This window comes from Nestor notabilis, unplaced genomic scaffold, assembly GCF_000696875.1.
Source record: "Nestor notabilis isolate BGI_N333 unplaced genomic scaffold, ASM69687v1 scaffold25186, whole genome shotgun sequence".
NCBI lineage: Eukaryota > Metazoa > Chordata > Aves > Psittaciformes > Psittacidae > Nestor > Nestor notabilis.
The window spans coordinates 28,173-41,910 of record NW_009932945.1 but is presented as its reverse complement, the minus strand read 5'-3'; the positions used below and the strand labels follow the sequence as shown (position 1 = coordinate 41,910).

General features: G+C 36.3%; 1 protein-coding gene across 1 annotated transcript in view; it reads left to right on the top strand.

The window, feature by feature from the left end:
* The window catches only part of PSMD14 (proteasome (prosome, macropain) 26S subunit, non-ATPase, 14), a 43,790-nt gene that overhangs the window by 4,718 nt on the left and 25,334 nt on the right, over positions 1-13,738 (top strand). The window lies entirely within an intron of this gene.

Sequence of the window (13,738 nt, the reverse complement as noted above, 5' to 3'; positions counted from 1 at the left end):
AGCAGGAAGGCTTTTCGAAAAGAATAATTTTACGTCGTCAAAATACAGTGTTTCATTGGACCTTCAAAGATCACTTTTGTTCTGAATATTGATTGATTGATAGTTGAGAGATAATCCAGAGTGAATCAGATGGCTTTGAGGTGGAAGAGATGAGTAGGGTATTTTCTGGACATGCTTTGTCCTGCTAGAAAGTAAACAAAGTTGTTAACATTTGTTTGTACTAGAGAATTTTTAAACAGCTGTACAAAGCTTTTTTTTTTTTTTTTTCTTACTGCTGTGTCACAGTTCTGTCTTTGAAAGTTTTGCTTTTAAGGTTGAACGTAGTAAAAACATCTGAGTCGTTCTTGCTGACATAAGAATCATCTGTGTGTATAGTCTCTTAGAAAGAGAATCATTTTCGAAGTAATTTTGTAACAATTGGGGGGATTATTTTTTTTTTTCTTGTTGCTGGAGATTTGCTTAGCAAGAAGAGTGAATCACATAAGGTCTGCTAAAAGTCCATTTGCTTTGCTTTGTAACTAATGTTCGAGTAACAGCAAATGTTTGGTCAGCACAGTTCCTATTTGATCTCTGCCAAGGAATTATTTCTCAGTGACTTGCCTTAGTTTTTCCAATAGCAATAACTCGGGTCTTTCCCCTGCTAAAAACACCTCATCTAACTATTATCTTGTTTGGTTTTCTTCATTTCCAAACTCAATGTGTTGTCCCAAGTGCTTTTTGGATTCATGTTTTTACAACTTTCTGTTCAAGTCTTTTAATGTCTTATATTCCACTTAAAAAATCCTTTCAGTGATTTCATGGTGGTTCTCTTTTTTAATACTTGCATCCTGAGCATGCTATTGAGTGGCTGATTGGTCTTCAACGTTGAATTGTCTAGAGGTAGTTTGTGTTAAATTCCACTGACCCTAAACCTGTCTTCATATGACTAATAAATCTTTAAGGAAGTGATCTTAAGGGGATATTTCAACAATAAACTTTCCCTCCACTGACTTGTGGCTTAGAAATTTTGAGCCATTTCTTCTCTTTTAGTCTTAGATGAACAAGAGATTATAGGCTGAGAAAGCTGGAGAAGCCTGGAGAAGAGAAGGCTGCATGGAGACCTCAGCAGCCTTCCAATATCTGAAGGGGGCCTACAAGGGTGCTGGAGAGTGACTCTTCATTCGGGACTGTAGTGGTAGGACAAGGGGTGATGGCTTTAAACTTAAACAGGGGAAGTTTAGATTAGATACAAGGAAGAAGTTCTTTACAGTGAGGGTGGTGAGGCACTGGAATAGGTTGCCCAAGGAAGTTGTGAATGCTCGAAACCTGGGGGTTTTCAAGGCCAGATTGGGCAGAGCCTTGGGTGACATAATCTAGTGTGTGGTGTCCCTGCTCATGGCAGGGGGGGTGGGACTAGATGATCTTAAGGTCCTTTCCAAATCTAACTATTCTATGATTCACTGGGCAGCCAGGTTGACAAGAGAAGAGGGAAGAGAATCTGATAGCTTTTGGCATCACATAAGCCATCCACAGTATTTCCTGGCAATGAACTTGGTCATTAACTTTGTGTTCTTTGCATGGGAAGGTACCCATGTTTAGTTTTGAGCTTGATATAGTAGATAAGACCTTCTTTGCAACTCTGCTTCATGCGGAAATTGTCTTACATGCTGGGTACTGTAGGCATTTTTATTTTGCCCTATGATAATACATATAAAGAACCCAAGTGATTTAAAAAAAGATATGGGGGAATGGTTAAAGTTCAAAAGTGTTGTGATGTTCCAAACAAAATGCTTATTACTTTAATTTCCCTTTTGTTGTTCATGGGAGTTGAGATTTTGGCAATACCCTTGTTTTCCTTCTTTTGTATGGTATACTCTTTTCCTCCTCCTGCCCCTTCTCATGTTGTTTAGTTATCCTCCCTTTCCTGGTTCATTCTTTGTCTTTCTGTTCATCCCCCAGGAATACTGCCCACCACAGAATTTCACTAGTGATTTAATAGTTCACTTGCGTTGTACATTTGCTGCAGACAAATTAACAGGCTTTGTGGGGTACGTAAAAGCATTATACTTATGTAGCAGGCAGGAATCTGGAGCAATACTCCTCTTCATTTTCTATGCTGCACTATTGTTTGCTACAGTTCCACATATGCCTCTATTAGGCAATCCTACTGGATACAGTTTAAGAGTGTGAGCAAATAAAGTGCATTTTTAGCAGAGCTCTCTCTCCCCAACACTTTCAAAACAATAATCCAAATTGTTGTCCATGCTAGCACATCCTGTCTGTTTTCCTGAATCCAGATGTGATAGGAAGCAGTGAAATAATGACACTTCTAAAATGTGTTGAAATAATTTTTTGATTACTTGATGGATTTTTGAAAATACTCATTTACATTGCTCTGTTGGTGCAGACAACTCTTCTAGTGCAATCAATGGAAAATAAAACTGATTCTCTATTTCTGAATTAACATACTTGATGGCATAGGGGAAGGGAAAAAATCCAAATGGGAAGGGAGGGAGAGACAGAGAAGTGACCTGTGTCTTATAAGGAGTGTTTACACCTTGACTTGGAATATAGAAAATAGAAGTGCAGATAGCTATTTTATTTGAATAATGGACTTGCCAATTAGCCATCAAGTGCTTCCATCTGTGAAATAGTTGATCAGATGGGTTAGCTGGGATGTTTCCAGATTAGGGCATTGTAAATGGCACTTGAAAACTGTCACTTTGATTATGAGGTTTCATGCATTGTACTGCTTGATGCTGTGGAACCTTTTTCCCTCGTATTATCATGGGTTTTTAGAACATGCTTATCCCATTTAGTAAATCTATGGCACCGCGGGAACTTGGGAGACCTGCTACTGATTTAAAGTTCTGTTTCATCTGCTGATCTAGCCAGAATGGTTGTTAGAAAAGAGCACTACTGACTCCTTATTCTGTGGGGCTTCAGAAATAAGAGTTGGTGATTTGGCAGGGAAAGGAAGGTCAGGCTTAGTGTAGATCATTCCCAATTAAGAATTAAGTGCAAGTTTCCTTGAGTTATTTCATTAAGCTCATGTGTCTTCTGAAGTAAATGACGTGTTCTAGTTGGCTAATCTGCATCCTGAGATTCCCTATGTGATAAAACAAAACTAAACACACTCAAAAAACCAACCAACCAAAAACCACACACAAAACCCAAATAACCAAAACCCTCAAAACCAAGTCAAATCCAAATAAACACCTCTCCATCCCCCATGGAGAAAACCTAACAAAACTCAATCAGAAAAAAAAAAAAACAACCCAAGACCATAACATCCTATTGAAAATTGTTTTAGTTAATTGATTTTTGAACCACATTGGATTTTAGTTTGAAGGGTGCAAATGTGTTGTTTTTAATGAAGTGCTTCTTTCCTTTGGAAAGCTGTACAGTGTTTTAGTGTCTCAATATCTGTTGCATCTGCATGACTTTTTCCTTCCTGTATCTCCTGGATGTACGTGCTTTGTGGTTTGAATTGTGGTGATACTCTGTTGTCTGTTTCTCACATGTATCTGAAGCTTCAGATATTTCTTCTGAGAGTACCCTGTAAGGGGAATAAATATGAATTATAGCACTTAAAATAGAGCATAATTTTTGTGCCATTGCTTCTAAGACATTTTCCAGCAAAGTTTTCAAGTACTAAGAATGTCAGTATTTCTAGAACTCCAATATACCTCCCAGTAGATGAGATGGTGTACAATTTGGGTGGGTTATTTCAGTTTTACTTTTTTTCTCAAAAGCTATCAACCCATTTAAGAAGTAGAAAAATTTTCTCACTGACAAAACATTTTTCCATCTATTAAAAACATCCAATATCAATTCCCATAAAAAGTTCAAATGACTTAATTGATTGCCTATGTTATCTTCTGTAGAAAGCCTCAGCCTCAGTTTATATAGCCAAAATATATGATTTTGTTTTAAGGAGAAAAATATACTTTAGATATAGAAACTTCTTTACTTGCATGGTCTGGGATGAGTATTTTACTGCATTGGTTAGTGTTTTAATACAGGGCTGTTCAACTGAAAGCTTCATATGAAAGTTAGGGAACATGATGTAGCCTGAGTCTGCTTGCATTGGAGATGATCATAGCTCCATGGGTGGTGTAGGCTTATTTGAAAGTTACTGGGATTTACTAAAGGCTGGGTATAGTTTTCCTACATTTGAAACATGGTTGAGTGATTGTAGTGTGATTTATAGCCAAAAGTGCTAATGGGAGAGGGAGAGAGAAACATGCTAGAATTGGTTCAGTAACAGTCATAGATTGTACTTACAACGTGATGCATACTTTGTGTTATAAAAGCTGCTGTAAGCTATGATAGGCTGCACTACAGCTATACCTTACGTATTAATCGCAAACAGACATAAAGCAAAAAATAACAAAGCTAGTAGGTTGCGCCTGGGCATTTTCATTTTACTCTGATGTACTATTTTCCTGTAAACTCTGGAGACCATTTTTACCTGCCTTCTTTTGGCCTCAGATCTTAAACTTCCTTATTTCTAATAATTAGGCAATTAGCTTCTCTCTCCTCAATTTAATTGCCAGTGTAGTCCAGCCTGCTTTCCCCAGAAGAGACAAAGGAGCTTGGACAAGGAAATGAGTGTAGCTATAATGGCAACTGCCAGTTCATTAGTGTAAATGACCCAGAAAAAAAAAAAAAAAAGAAGGAGGGGGGGGGGGGGAAGCCTAAACAAGAGCAGACATCTTTGTGCCTTTTGTGTTACACCTGTTCACTTGTAATGCTCCTTTCTGTAAGCAGGAAATATCCCCCTTCCAGTGATAAACTTAATTTATTTCTCTTAGAAATTGTTTCTTCTTTCTGAAATCCCATGCTATTGAATAGCCCAAGTTGCAATGCTATTATATATCACTTTTAAACAAGAGCTTCTGTTTAATTCCTGTGGTGTAGAAGAGTCCTCTTCAGTTTTTCCTGGAAGTTTGAAGTGGTGGTCTTGTATTAACAGTGGTATGGGGTTTTTGTATGGTGTGGGCTTTGTTTGTTTTATGGTTTTGTTAGTTTGGTTTTTGGGGGTGTGTTTTGTTTTTTAAACAGCTAACCTTCCTACATATTGCCACTGAGTCTTCCAGTTCACCTGCTTCTCTCCAGAGGACCAGCTCTTCACAACAGAGAGCTTGTAGGCATATAGGAAGAACCCAGTGCATTCTTTTACATATTGAGTAAATCCCTTGTAACTGCTCTGCTGTATAAAGTGTACTTTAGAGTGACCTAAGACAGCACCCACTGAGGACTACGTTGCCTTCTTGGCAGAACCACTGATTAGAATAAGGTAATTAAAAATATGCATTAGAACAAGACTTCTGGAGGTAGACAAAATCTACAAATGCTGACTTGTTATCTGAGTTGAGGCTCTCATTTCTAAATCCCATTACCAAATGTAATGGTGCTATGAACAGAAAACGGGTTAGGCCTGAGTTTATTCTGGAGTGAAACTGACCTTTGTATTTTCTGGATTTTCTTTTTTCCCGGTAGTTTGAGGTTGGAAAAAATAGTTCTTTTCCAAAATATGTACAGTGTTTCTGAGAGTCTTATGGCTTTTTGTTAACCATAACATTTTCATAGACTCTTAGAAAGGTTTGGGTTGGAAGGGACCTTTTAAAAATCATCTAGTCCAACTTGTCCTTATGCTTGATAATAAGGAATATTAACTGCAGTGATGTAGCATACCTTCCCATGCTTTTTTGTGTGTCTCAATGAATTCGGATGGGATAAAGAGAGCAAACACTAGAACTAGGAAAGCTTACGCTTAAGAGGCTGTTTCATGCAAGAGTTGTTGAGAACAGTGCAGAAAGTCTGATTACTGCAAATTGCATCAAGGTGATATGAATATAAACAATTTTGTATCATGAATGCATGTTAATATTGGATAATAAATATTGATTTCTAATAAAAATTAGACTAAGTAGAATGACTTTCTGTAAAGTACAGTGGGGTTAAGTTAAGCTTATCTGACCTCAAAATAAATTTCAACTTTCATCGTTTGGTGCCAAATGCTGGTAAATACATATTTTTCTTAGTAAGCCTTAAGCCTCAGTCTTCAAGAATATTTTCAGTGGTAGTATTGGAAAACATGAGTGTTTTGTAAAATGCCTCTTAGATTTTTGTCAGTTCTTCTCAGTTAGATGAGCAAAGCCCATTACATCCTACAGATATGTGTGAAATCCTGCACGGGCCCATGCTGGTGGATTACTATACCTCTTCCATGAAACTTAGTGCAAGCGAGATTACTGGTAGATGGATAGGGTAGAAACATAAGCTAAACTTCAGTAGCTTCCTTTCTTTATGTAAAACTCTGGCCAGGTTCTCTGTGGAGTTTCCCAGTGAACTAGAGATTTTTGTTTGAAGTTCTGCTTAATTTAAAAACAAACAAATAACCCCATAAAAACAAACTCCCCAAACAAATGGAAAAAGTAAGCAGTAGAGTTTTGGCTCTGCACTGTAGAGGTGTTTGCAAACTGGTGATCCCAACGCATTTAACCAACTGCTCAATGCTATGCAAAGTTGCATGTTCTGTAATTTTGTTGTTGTTGTTGTTGTTTGTTTTTTGTTGTTTTTTTTTAAAGGAGGGGAAACCTTACATATTTCAAGTTCATCCGTATTGCTGTTTATAGAGTTCTGTTGTAAATGTGAACCTGGATAAAAATTTTTTAGGAGACAGGATTTTTTAAAATATACTGAAGATTTTTTTTTTTTTTTCCCCCCTTTTCCTTTCCTAATCTAGCCTGTTATGGTTGGGTTTGGGGTTTTTTTGGTGGGTTCACCCCTCCCAGGTATTTTTAATTTAAAGTACCAGTTGGTGCCATAATATTTCCCTAGTATCGCCATTCCATTTTGGTGTCTGAGACTGTCTATGAGACTAAACATATTTCTACAATTTTTATTTCATCTGACATATGGTGTAACGAGACAATGTGATCCTTTCAGAAATCTAGGCTGTTTGTTGAGACTTATGGTATTTTGTGGTCTGTTATGTATGCTTGATTATAATTGGTATAAAAATGGGCCTAAACATACAAACTGTTTAGACATAATGCTAGCTCCAAAAGATACTCCTGTTGATGTGGAACTAACTATAAAGTTCTGTGTGTACTAGCTTGAAAACTGCAATAAAATTTCAAATTGCTAGTAATTAGTGTGTGATTCACAGTGCAAAGTTAATATATTTTTCCCTTTTTATGAACTCTTACAATTTTATTTTTTTATGAACTGGATAATTTTCTCTGTCATGACTGATCATCTTAACTTCCTGTACTGTGGAAAATGCAATACATGGTTTCTGGTGTTTGTCATGACAATGTTGCTAGAACCATTGAGATCTGGGAATATGGCTTAACTCCCTTTGCTACTTCCACTGATGGAATATGTACAAGTTGGTATTTTCTGTATTGTTTCAATATGGGGGAAAACTGCTCCATGATCAGTTTGGTTTAGATTTTTAAGCTTAGCCATGTGTGAAAAGCATTATGCTCATCTAAGAAATTTTTTATTCTTTATGTCAATATATCATCAGGTTATGCTACTTACTGACAAAGGGTAAGTAGAGATAAACAGTGGTACCCTGGTGAACTTTTAAGGTCTTTTTATTATCACTGCTACCTCTGAGTTTGTCCTCTCTGCAGGTAGTACTTTATAATGTTTGAGAGTTTTTTCCCCTGCCTCGTACCAAGCTCTACGCTCACTGTTGGACTTACCATCATGAAATGGTAGTTGTAAGCTCACTTTAAGTGCCTGATCTTTCCATGCGTCCTTTAATATGATAAATTATTATTTCACAGTGATTGTCATTGCATTTATACCCCAGTTGCGATTATCCCCCCCATACCTATGTGATAAAAGTTATGATCACCTGAAACACTTGTCTTGGAGGAGGTAAAGAAGGGAAGTAAAGAAAAAGTGTGTGTGTGGGGGGTGAATGCTTTTTTAAATTCAAAAGTAATGCAGGGGGTTTTTTTGGTTTTGTTTTTCTAGTAGTTAATCTTTCTCAATTGTCTTTAGATGTAACAGCTGAAAATATGTAGTGAAAGGGTTAAGGCGGCATGAAAGAATTCATTTCCACTTTAATGACCTAGCCTTGCTGGGTTAGGACGATGGGGAACATGCTTCTGACTTGTACTCCTATTGCCAATTAACACCTCCTATAACAGGTTGCCTCAGCTAGTCATTGAAGCAGAGGCAGTAGAAATAGTTTACATGCAGCTTGTTTTTCACACTAGTTGTTTAATACTCACAAAATTAAACTATTAAAAGGTTCTTTCTTGCCTTACTGGGAAAGAAATAAACACTATAGCAGTCAGTGTTTGCTTGTGTGTCCTATGTTCACATTTAAATTGTTCCAATTGCAAAAATAAAAAAGTAGTAATGATTGTAGCAGTTCTTATATTTTACACAGAAATGTTTTTTGCAACAAGGTTAAGATTTGCTTTACAGCACCTAAGTTCACTGCCTATTTTTTTATTTTTCTTTTTTAGTACAGTTACCCTTGCAAAATTCAGTTTCTTTGTTGAAACAGCTATGATGTATTTCAAAATCATCTTTTGTGCTATTAGTGTGACACCAGAGCAGTGTTTAAGATCTGTTTAAACAATAGAAAGCGTATCCATTTGTGGAATATTTCTTAGTTGCTTGTGTAATTAATCAAGTCCACTTTCTATACCTATTCAAATAAATGTTGAATAGTACAAATAAAGAGCAGTGCTCTAAAATGACACTTTAGTTCACATTTAATCAGCAGGTATTTTAATAACATAATAAAATTGGCTAAATAATTGATACCAGTTCACACTAAGAGAAAGGTGGAGTAATATACCTAAAAGTGTTAACAAATTTGCTAAAAGGCCTGAGTAGCTAACACTTCAAGGCGTTAGTTTTTATCCTGTTAGAATGGCAAATGCCTTTAACACTTCGTCAACAAGGGCTGCCCAAGTAAAGGGCTGCTTTTTATATTGGATCATCTCCCTAACTGAAACAAAAATAGTATCATGCATAATTTAATATTACAATGTAATCTTCTGTTCATATCTTGAACGTGATTAGTTTTCCATTACAAGTCTTACTGAAAAATTTTAAGGGGGGAAAAAACATATTTTAATAGTGGTAACTTGATTTTACCAATTATTGAAATTAGGATTCTGCCATGCTAAACAAAAACAAAACCAGACTTTGGTTGGGGTTTATGAGATGGCTGGCCATCAGGCAGCTCATTTCACTGACTGACAGCATGTATAGTTGATTCAGAAAAAACATCCATTTTCAGTAAGTGGCATAATATTATTATTTGAGAACAGGTTTTGAATTTCATTAATTTCTGTATCCAGCTTATATGGGAAAACTTGGAGAAAGTAATAATTCCTTGTAGTTTTCAAATCCCATTTTAGTCCAGTCCCCTGGAGAAAAAGCTGTGGGCGGGCATAAGGAAGGCAGTATTTGCTGTTTTGCAGTGAGATGGACAGACTTACAAAACTCTGTGCAGTTGGAGAACTGTCTGACCTTTTAAATACCACAAGGTAACCAAAAATACAAGCAGATCTCTTGCGTTGCAGATACAAATCTTTTCTTGTTTGGTTTTCTGACACCAGTTAATTTAATTTGGTGCTCTGCTTCATAAGGATGGTGGTTCTTTGTTAAAGTTGGCAGGCAGTGAAGTTTATAAACGGTGATAATAGCACATGCTGTGGAGGGTCAGTGTAAAATACTTTGCCTCCATGTAGAGATTAGCTAATAAAATCTTTCTTCCTCTTTGCTTCATGAAAGAAACACATAAACTTCTGTGGAAGACTAGCAGAAACAGGCCAAAGAAATCTTAAAACATGTAACCCATAACTAGCTCCCACATACTGTGTAGCTAGCATGCAAGAGCTATGACTGTTACTCCAAGACTCTCTTGGTTTGTCAGCCATTTATGGAAGAGGAAGTGGTCGGAGATAGAAGTAAAGCGGTTCCAGTTTCCAAAAGTCTGTTTTTCAAATGGCATCTTCTAAAGCCAAGTGAACTACCTGAAAGACCCAAGATCTATTCTGTTAGTTTTAACTGTTAAACCTTAAAAAGTTTTAGGTTAAGAATTTGAACTTTGGGGTTATAATTTTCTGTAGAAAGACAAATATATGCTTATAGTATTTTATGTACCAATTAACCTTTGGTAGAAAAATAATATTAAACTATATCTGTTCTATATGTAGATTCTGGACAGTTTTTGACACGTGGATCCTTTCCTCCTCAAAATTCCTGAACTGGTTCATCAGAACAATTTCAGAACTCTGAGCAGCACATTCCAATCTATATTCAAACAAAGGAAGGAATATTAACATGAGAATTAATACACATAATTGGTACAGTGCTGTTAATTGTAATTAATCAGGAGAACAGAGCAGACTGAAAGGATATAGCGAGGTCTTCACAAAAGAAGTATCTGTGACCAAAGAAATACTTAATATGTGCTGTATTTTGTAAGACTGAGAATAAACCTACATTATTTTTGCATTGTATGCTACCATTACCTAAATATTAAGATTTCAGGTAATTGCCTGATTGTGTGATAAGAGTGGAAGCTAATCTTTATTTTTACTATCAGTCATGTGCTTACAGTGGAACAGTGAAGTTTGCAGTTAATATTTCCTAACACTACGTATTCAAATTCACATCTAATGTGCAGAATCATTCACAGTGAATACTATGGTTTTAAAAAACAAACAAACAAAACTCTACAACTAAGCAAGTTGATTTGTACCAGTGAAGCATTACTTCATGAATTAGCGATGTTGCCTGTTCTGAAAATGAATTGTTGGCTATGTATGCTGGCAGGAGGACTTTAACATAAGTTTTGAAGAAAGAACCTACTCTTATCTCATAGAATGCCTAAAGGGTTGCTAAGTTGATTGAGGAAAAAACCCCATAGTTACAGTATCAGAAAATTATTTGGGCATTTGAAACTTTGTCAGTCAAACAACTTAGTTGTAGTATTCCCTCTTCTGGACCATCACCAACGTATACAAGCATTTGAAATGTCCAAGGAGTATAGAAATAATAAAAGAAGGAAAGATTAGCAATGAGTACAGTAGGATAACACCCTGCTTCAGTTCTTAACTGAAGGTAATTTAGTTTCCTTGTTACAGAAACAAAATGTACTGGTGTTTGTATCTTCAGTATCAGTGTTGAATCTACTGACTGATTTTAAATAGATTTTAAAATGGGAAAAGTTATGAAGAATAAACTCTTACAAGCTGTGAATACAGGTGTCTGCATACAGGGCAAAGATGTGATTAATGCCCTGGCTGCAGGAAGGGTGTCAGTGTGATCTTCCATCTTAACAGATGTTAAAGATTTTATACAGGAGAGCCTACTTAAGAGCCACAGTTTGTGGAATAAACTTCAGTTGAAGCTCCTGGTTTTTGAGAAGCTAGTCTCAATCAAATGTCATCATTAGTTTTTCAGAAATCACAGAAGTATTTACACTAGTTTTTAGGGGAGATTTTTTTCCTTTTTTTAAATGCTATTCTTTAAAAAAACAGTTAAAAAAAAAAAAAGGTGTAATAGGATGCCTGCTTACAGTGAAATGTTAAAATCTTGGACAAATGTAGCATATGCATGGTGATCACAGTATGGATGTTACGGTTCTTCCTAAAGCAGACTGTTACTGATTTTGTACTTTTACTCTCACTTCAGGCCCTCTCTGGTCTAGAGCTGGTAGAAAATGCAAAGAAAGCTTTATCTGTGGAAAAAGGGGGTTGTTATCAAAACAGGACATTGGGGTTTTTTTTTAATTAAAACCCAACTCGTGTCCTTTATTCTTAGCGGTGATTAAGTGGAAATATGAGTCTTTGTGCTTTTCAAAGTATTAAAACTTCTAAGTGAAAAGAAGATAATTTAGAATAGACTTGGAGGGGAGATACGGTTAAGAAAGTGAACATAGATGTTTATGGAGGGAAACCCCATAGAAACAGTATCAGAAAATGCTTGGACGTTTGAAACTTTCTCAGTCAAACAATTTGTTTGTAGTAAATCTGGAATAAGTGGTTCAGGTGCCTTCTGCATCTGGTTCTGTGAAATGTTTTGGAGAACTTTTCCTAGAGTAGTTCTTCAGTGTTAAGTGTTACAGGAACACTTCACTGGAGCATCTCACTGTTGGGCTATGGCTAGTCAGGGAAATAGCAGATGAAGAGGTAGAATTGATTAAAAATGAACCTTTGGCCAAGGGTATTACAGAAGGTGAAAAGTTAAACTTCATGGAAGATTGATGATAGAAAGGCCAAAGTCACAAGAATTAGCACTGAGTAGTAAGAAATGAGGGAGAGCAAATATCATGAGGTGGTGATCAGTGGTATCAAAGTTGGAAGTGGAGGTTTGAAGGTGTTAGAAAGCAGCTGTGGTTGACACAGATCCATGTGTGTATGTGAATTTCAAAATACAAAGATAGGATTCAAAATATGAAGATTGGATCTGGAGCTAATAGAGAAGGAATTAGTTGACATGGGGAAGGGGGAAATAAACACAATTTTGTTACTCTCTTTAAAGCATTCTGAAGACTAGATAATGTTTTTCTGTATGTTTAAAAGTGGGAAGTATGCAGAAAGGACAACTGCTGTACAAATTTAATACGCTGATTACTTGCATTCCTAGGGTTATCTTCAGGAGGTGATAGCTTGTGTCTGTTGCTATTTCTGTTTGATGTTGTGTGGATGCATGTTGTACTGAATTTTTCCAATTTAAATGAAAAATCAAGAATTTACTCAAAACTTTCTTTCTTCAATTTTGCTTATGCCTATGGAATCAAAGTTCTAAATCTTAAAATATTTTTGTAAATACATCATTTTTTTGCTCTTTTCTCTTAAGGTGGAGTATCTTTTTATCATATTTCGTAGTTCTTTTGTTGCCCTTCTAAGTTTACATTGTTTAGTGCAGAAGTAACCTTTTGTCTTTTCAACAGAAATTTGTTGTACACAACTTGGTAATAAAGTAATGAATGTACTGTTAATTGGCGGTAAGGAGGTATGCTTATATGAAACTCTCTATGTAAGAGCAATATGTGTCTTGCTTCTCTAGAAAGGGACATTTAAACTGCTGCCTCCTGTGTTTTTCATTTTCAGCAGCACACAGAACCTGTTTCAACCAATCATTCACACCTGGGACAGTTGTGCTAATTTTTGAATAACTACTCATAAGGCAAAGAGCAAAGTATTTTGTTCACAGCTTTTCCACCTAGGGATCGGAGGTCCGTTTTTTCTCTCACTGTACCAGTGTATCTGCAAAGTACTCCCATAGCCTTTATGTGCAAGTCCTCTTTAGCTGAAAGCTGATGAAGCAAAGGGAAATTGCTGTTTGTGTTGGTGCCAGTTAATCATGCTAGCCCAGCAGCATTTACATTCACACCACTGTAAGAAACACATAGTTAATTGGAGAACTGGCCGTATTTTACAGCTGACGAAGGTTAGCATTGTGGCAAGGCTGACTAATCGAAACTTACCTGGCTCTTAGCCTGTGTGCCTTGTAGCAGGTTTGTACCTAGTTGCCTGTTTATTTGATTATTTTGGTAAGTTTGCTCTTTAGATTAGTCTTGTTTTGGGGTGGAGGGAGATGGGGAATGATGGCTAGGTGACTTATATTACAAAATAGGTTAGTGAAGGAAGGTGCTGTGAAGAAGTGTTTGGGACTTGGTTTGCTTTTTTTTGTTTTGTTTGTGAGAACTGTATCTAACACACAAAGTCACAATTATATATGTATTTTCCTGTAAATG